The 7,048-nt window shown below is 37.9% G+C and overlaps 1 pseudogene; it reads right to left on the bottom strand.

Moving 5' to 3' along the window:
- Positions 1 to 2,784: 2,784 nt before the first annotated feature.
- On the bottom strand, positions 2,785 to 3,584 carry LOC114906463 (annotated as a pseudogene).
- Positions 3,585 to 7,048: the final 3,464 nt, after the last annotated feature.

Below are 7,048 nucleotides of genomic sequence, written 5' to 3'. Positions count from 1 at the left end.
TTACCAAGTATTTGAGATATTTAGGCGAAAAGAGAATTTTAATATTATCTGGAAGTTATACCTGGGCCAAGTGGAAAGTAACTTTGATCAATCACAGGACCACTATAAAGTTCTCATTCCAGTCTTCCTTCTTTTTCCGAGAATTTATTGTGTACCAACTATGTGTCAGGCACCGTGTTAGCCACTTGGAAATCAGCAGTGAATTAAACACATAGAAATAATGGCTTCCACAAATCTGCATTCTAGTGAGGAGAGACTTCCAATAAAGATGTAACCAGTCAGAAAATATTCCAAGAATAAAGATAAGTGTCAAGGAGGAAAATATAACAGGAAAGTGGGAAAAGAGGATGTAGAGGACATCATAATTTTAGATAGGGTAGCCAGAGAAGGCCTTATCAAGACAGTAACATTTGAGCAAAAACCTAAAAAGGTAAAAAAATAAAAAACATAAAATCAAATATGAAGGGAGAGTGTTGATGGCAGAGGGAACAGTAAATGCATAGTCTCTGAGATGGGTGTATGTATGCATGGCAAATGTAAGGAGATTTAAGAAGGTTAGTGTGGCTGAAATTGAGGGAATGAGGCCAGGTACAGAAGGAGATAAGATCAGAGAAGTAATGAGGAATCGGTAGCATAGTCTTCAGTGCCTTGTAAACCATTATAACCATTATAAGGACATTGGCTTTTACTTTGAGTGAGATAGACAGCCATTAGAGGACTTTAATGGGAGGAGGGATATAATCTCCTGCTTACAGGCAGGAGGGAAAGGGAGAAAGAATGAATCAGATTGGTAAAGAGAGAGGGCATAATTAAGTTCCTATATTATGTTGCATTTAAAGCTGAAGATTTTATTTTTCTTTCCACCTCATTAATAAAGCTACTGTAGTGTCCTTAGAATACATAGAGTACAACATTTATAAAATGCTCATTCCATGATGAATTAAGTTTACAACTGCTGAAATTAAATATAACATTCTAGAACAATTATCAAACTTTAGGGTGCATCAGAATTACTTGGAAGGTGTGTTAAAATCACAGATTTCCGAGCCCAACACACAGTTTCTGACTCAGTACTGCTGAGGTGGGACCTGAGAATTTGCATTACTTTTTTTTCCCATATTTTTAATTACCTTTATTGCACCAATACAGCATACATATGCTCTATATACATATATCTGAAACTTCATTTTCAATTTTTCAGGAATTCAAATACATAATATATTATCATCTTGAGAATACAAAGAACACAACACAGAGGAAGATTGAGAAAATAGGTTCCCAGTAGTTAGTCACTAGTATTCTACAGCTTTCCTTTTAGTGTTTTCTATTGGAATTTTTAAATGTCCTGCCATGGCTCTGTAAGAATAGAGCTGCCTGGAACGGAAAACAATGAAAAAAAAAAAAATGGACCCAAAGTGAAAAAGAGTCAAGAAGGAAATCCAAAAGAGAGAATCTATTTTGAAACTAAATATAAGGACTCCCTTCAGCCAGAGGGTACACATCCAAATAGGTGCTAAGGGAAGAAGTGAGATCCTCCCATTTCACTCTCAAAATTGCCCCTTAACTGACAAAATAGCTGGTGCCAGTTCACCTAAGAGCAGGACCCCTTCACAGCACTGTAAAAGGAATGGTGGGCAGAGGGAGGGAAAGTGGTGGGGGAGCAACTTGCTTCTGACATACCCCTGGTGATGGGTATCGCAGCCATCATTTGGGCAAAACCTACCACAGCTAAAGCCATGGCTCGCCAGCTTGCTTCATAAATGATGGTGCATGTAATAGCTTTCTGTTGAAAAGCTGGATTGAAAAAGTAAATGTTTATGAAAAGGAGCCAGATACCCAGGTAGCAAGGTAATGTGGGTACTGAACAAGAGTTAAGTGCTTTCAACCTCTCTGCTCTACAAATTAGGTTAAAAACTCTAAACCCTTTAACTTTAGGACAAATAATGGGGCCATTACAAAGTAACGCTGTGCTTCAAATGCAGCAACTAGATGGAGCTGCAAGAAAGTAACTGCTTCTCTAGAATATAACTAGGAAAATATAGCCCCTTGAACCTCCTTCATCCAAGAGACACCCACTGATCAGAGATGCTGCACTATTCAACAGACAAAAGAAGAGTGGGGTGCCACCAACACAACGCTCTTGTCACAGGAAGAGACATGTAAACGCACTAGAAGAGGGCTGCACCCAGCACTGGATGTTCGCTGAATAAGACAAGCCGGAGGGAGGATATACAGCAGAGACCCAGGAAACAGGTCTTTCTTCACATCCACCCCTATCAAAATTCTGAATCTGTAAACACTGAGATCAGTCTGTCCATTTTTAGAGTCTTCAGTTAATGGAAAAAAGAAGTTCTGAGGTTTTTGTCTCCCCTGAAATTGCTAAACAGGGCTTCACAAAGAGGCACACAAGTGTCATGAGATGATTCTGAAATAAGTTAAAGAATTTAAAGATGGAGGAAACTTTACAGATGTTAGAGGTTATTTCCCCACCAAAGAGACCCTGGCCTTTAGAGCCCTGCATAGTCAGTCACAAGTATCATAAGACCCACTATTCCCCTGCCCTGATAGTGAACAGGAGATAAGAAATACTTTCTTGGCTGTACAGCAAGGAACAACACCAGGGAGTGACATAACCAGCCTGAACTCAATGGAGAAGCTATGAAAACAACTGCTCAATAACTTTGGTTCTGGGGAGGGAAGGGGTTCCGAGCTACCCTCACAGATTGGTGCTGTCAAGGTCATTTTGATTCTTCAAGTCTGTCCTTAACATCCTGCCAGTGCTCTTCAGAACTGGACCCAGTTGGATGGCTGTGGTGCCTGGTTTTGAACAGAGCTGGATGCAGTGATAAAGTGTCCCCACAAGTCATTGCTTGTAGAAACTGGAGCTGGTGCTGGTGTCGTTACAAGAGCAGGAGAATCCAAATATAAAAGGATATCTGCATCACTACCTCCATGATTGGATTTTGGTATGGGTGGTGGATTGACATGATTGCTGACGGCAACTGAGGAGGATGGTGAAGGAATTGTGACTCTGCCTCCAGATGGGGGTGGGAGTAAGCTTAGGCCCCCAGCTCCTGTAGTCTTGGACTTAGAAGCACCCTCAACTTGATGGTCTGCCCTTCCTTGAAGCCCAGATCCAACTTGGGACGATTATCCATTTCCTGAGATTCTTTGGAAATCTCAGATTCCTGCTTTACCCACTTGAAGTGATCTTGCAAAGAGACATTAGAGTCGAAGGCATCACCCCAATCTGAGCAGCCAATGCCAATGAAAACACTATGCCCAGTACCATTCTGGATCCGGATTACAAAGTAGCAGCTGGAATCTGTCACTGTCTCCACAGTAATACCAGGATATTTTTCTACTGGTGCCTGAGCAAAGAGCTCCCCTGAAACTTTATCCTCGAGTTTGATATAAGCAATCTTCCCTTTTGACGTGATTCAGAGGCGACCAGTCCAATCAGATTGATCTAATTTCCAGTCAGATGCCCTGCAACTGTGGTTGGAGGCCCAGGGAAGAATCGGGTAGATGCTGACATTGGGCTTCACACACAGAACAGACTCGTACTCCAACTCGGCCGCCATCTTGGCTCTGAGAATTTGTATTTTTAAGTTTCCAAGTGATGCCTGTGCTGCGGGTCCAGGGCCTAAGCTTTGAGATCCACTGGTCTAGAACATGTAATGCATACAACTAATGCAGAGATAATCTGAGAATTATTGGCATTTTTAGTAATCCTGCTGAGGAAATGACCTTGTGTTTTGGCCGCTGGTTTTTAGAACCTCTAAACTCTTACTCTCTCCTGACTGACATCTGAAAATAAAATTAGTGGGTCCTTTCTGTTTATTCATCTACCACAGATTAATTTAAAAGTAAATACAAAAGAAAGGTATAAGCTTCCTTCTTACAAAAACCTGCTTAATTTTTTAAAAAATTTCTGAAAGTGATAATATTGAATTTTTTGAAGAGGTCAAATACTTTGCTGCTAATCCAAATGCATTTGTACTAGAAAGTGCTTAAACCAGCTAATTCCTATTATTATTAAACCTTAACTTTTCGTTGTTACTCGGACTCTTCAGAAGTTTATTAATAAGATTTCATTTTTATTGTAATTATACTGTCTCTATTCTGAAGAGGAGATATACATTAAGGGCTTATATGAAATGTCATTTCGACAGTGCTGTTTTGTTTGTTTTTACTAGTTATCATCTTTTTTAGAATAAAAAGCATAAGACACTAAATAAACTTTTCCAAGGGGTTTTTGTTGTGATTTTAGAAAGTGTGCCTGAGGACTTCCCTGGTGGTGAAGTGCTTAAGAATCCACCTGCCAATGCAGGGGACACGGGTTCAATCCCTGGTCCAGGAAACTCCCACATGCCACAGAGCAACTAAGCCCGTGCACCACAACTACTGAGCCTGCACTCTAGAGCCCATGAGCCACAACTACTGAGCCCTTGTGCCACAACTACTGAAGTCCATGTGCCTAAAGCCCATGCTCTGCAACAAGAGAAGCCACTGCCATGAGAAGCATGTGCACCACAAGGAAGAGTAGCCCCTGCTTGCCACAACAAGAGGAAGCCTGTGCACAGCAATGAAGACCCAACACAGCCAAAAATAAATAAATAAAAATAAATAATAAAAAAAACTAAATTAAAAACAAAAAGAACTAACTTTAAAAAAAAAAAGAAGGAAAGAAAGAAAATGTGCCTGGAAACAGTTGACTATTACTGGAATTCTATATGTATGGAATGGGATTAACGTGTTAAAGCTTTCACAGTCTATGAAGTCTTTCTTAAATATTCTTTTCCATCAGCAAGGTGAATGGGAAAAGCATGTGGTATTGCTGAATTTTTAAGGATTTATTATTGTCAAGGGACATTTCTTCAGTTTTGTGGCTTTACAGATTTTCAGTTAACCAGTGAGGTTTCACATGTTATTTTGGTACTTAGAAAATCTGCAAGCAAGTGAGAAGCAGGAACAAAGCCAACAAAATAAATGTGGAAAAGAGGGGGAATAATTTTTTTAAAGGTAGCCTTAAAAGGTTTGTGAACTTATCAATTTCTTCCTGCAAGAAATGTTGGCAATTGACCCGTTATGCCCTGAAAATGAAAGGTAAGTGTATCTAGTTACATGTACATTTGTTTTCCAAATCCCAAAGAAAATATAAGTCTTTTAGACTCAGAACATGTGATCCATTAAATGTGTCAGTTTGATGAAAGGTGATTTCAGGATACAGTTATCTTGTGACTCTGTGTTTGAAGTGAAAGAGGAGAGAGATCAATTGGGCTCAGATTATTCCAAACTGCTTTATCTTAAAATTGTGATTTGGGGAAGTTTTTTTTAATATTTTGTTTAAGTATGAGAAGCTTCACAAAGAACATACAGCTGGTGACATGGTTATAGTTTTATTCTTGGTCTCTTTATTTGAATATTTATCTTTGAACTTCTGAAAGTATATTGATTATTTTAAATATGTATTTCCTCAGCATGAACAAAGACCATTTTAAACATAGGAGACAATTTTAAACTGTCCATATTTGCTTTATTCCACAGGTCAAATAATTGTGGCATATAAATATTTTAAGTGCTATTCATCACTGATGAGAAACTTTTTGTTTTGTTTTGTAGTTAGGTAATTTTAGTAATTATTAATAAAGCCAGGTATATATGTTCACTGAGAAGATTTGTGATCTTAATGAATATGAGTCTTACTATTAAAGTCTGATATTCTTCTAAGTATCTGGGCAGAAGCTATTAAAGCTAAATACTATTTATCATTGTTTTATGTATTTTCCCTGTCTTACACCTAGCAAACATGAACCAATAAATGTTTGTTAATGAATGAATACAAGATATTTCAAGTAGTTAATGGAAAACACTAGATCTTAACACAGTGGTGCTATTGCTTATTAAAATTGTTATTATTTATTACTTATTTTTTTACATGAGTGTGGTAGATCAAGAGAATGAGATATGAGATTTCACAAACATTTATGTAGCACTTAATATCTGTGCTTTACTAATATTCATTTGTTTAATCCTCATAACCACACTGTGAGGTGACTATTTATTTTCCCCATTTTTCAGATGAGGAAACTGAGGAACAGAGAGATTAAGAAAATTGCCGATGACAGAGCTAAAGATAAAAACCCATCCTGCCCCATAGAGTATGCTGTGAACCACTAAGTTACACTGATTCTTTTCACATTTTAATCTTTTCCTTCCTTTACGGTGCAGGCCAGAATCAGGACATTGAGAATGCAAAGTAGGCGACCCCTGTTGTGGATAGCAGGAAGGTAAGATGTAGCTAGTAGAATCATTGACTATAACATAGAGGTGAGGTCAGGGACTTTTGGAAGAAAACTGGATAGCCTATGACTTATTCAAGGAGTGAGAAGAAGGTAGCTGGAGGAATTCATGCAGAAGATAGCATCGTGAGAGTACTTGCAGCACAGTGAAAGTAGCAGAAGGAAGACCTTCACACTTCCATCACTATCATCATCCTCATCATCGTTTGTTTTGGGAAAGAAGGTTAATGCCAGCAAAGCTCTGACTCTTCAAAAAATCTTTCATAAAAGTCTCACCCAGCATTTTCTGCTTCATTTCACTGTTCAGCAGGGGGTTACATGACCACTTGTAGATGGAAAGCAACTAAAAATAAAGGAGTTATAGATGGGGTTGCGCTCAATCATCACTACAAAAAGGTAATTCACAATGAAAACAAAACTTTACATGTGGAGATTGCATTGCAGCATTGTTTATAATAACAAAAAACTGGAAACAACCTAATATTCAATGATAATGAGAAAACTAAGTGAATTATGACATATCCATATGATGGGAAATAAGCAACCTTTAATATCATATTTTGAAGAGAAATGTCATAGAAAATCCTTATGACATAATATTAAGTGAAATAAAGCAGTACACACTGCAGCACAAAATGTTAACAATAGATCTTCTTAAAATAGTGGAAAAATATGTGATTTTCAATATTTTAGTTTTACTAATCAACATTTTCCAAGGTTTTTACAATTGTTAATGCTTTTCA

The sequence above is a fragment of the Monodon monoceros genome, unplaced genomic scaffold, assembly GCF_005190385.1.
Source record: "Monodon monoceros isolate NGI ecotype Baffin Bay Population unplaced genomic scaffold, NGI_Narwhal_1 Super_Scaffold_22, whole genome shotgun sequence".
NCBI lineage: Eukaryota > Metazoa > Chordata > Mammalia > Artiodactyla > Monodontidae > Monodon > Monodon monoceros.
This window is presented reverse-complemented; position numbering and strand designations above follow the sequence as displayed.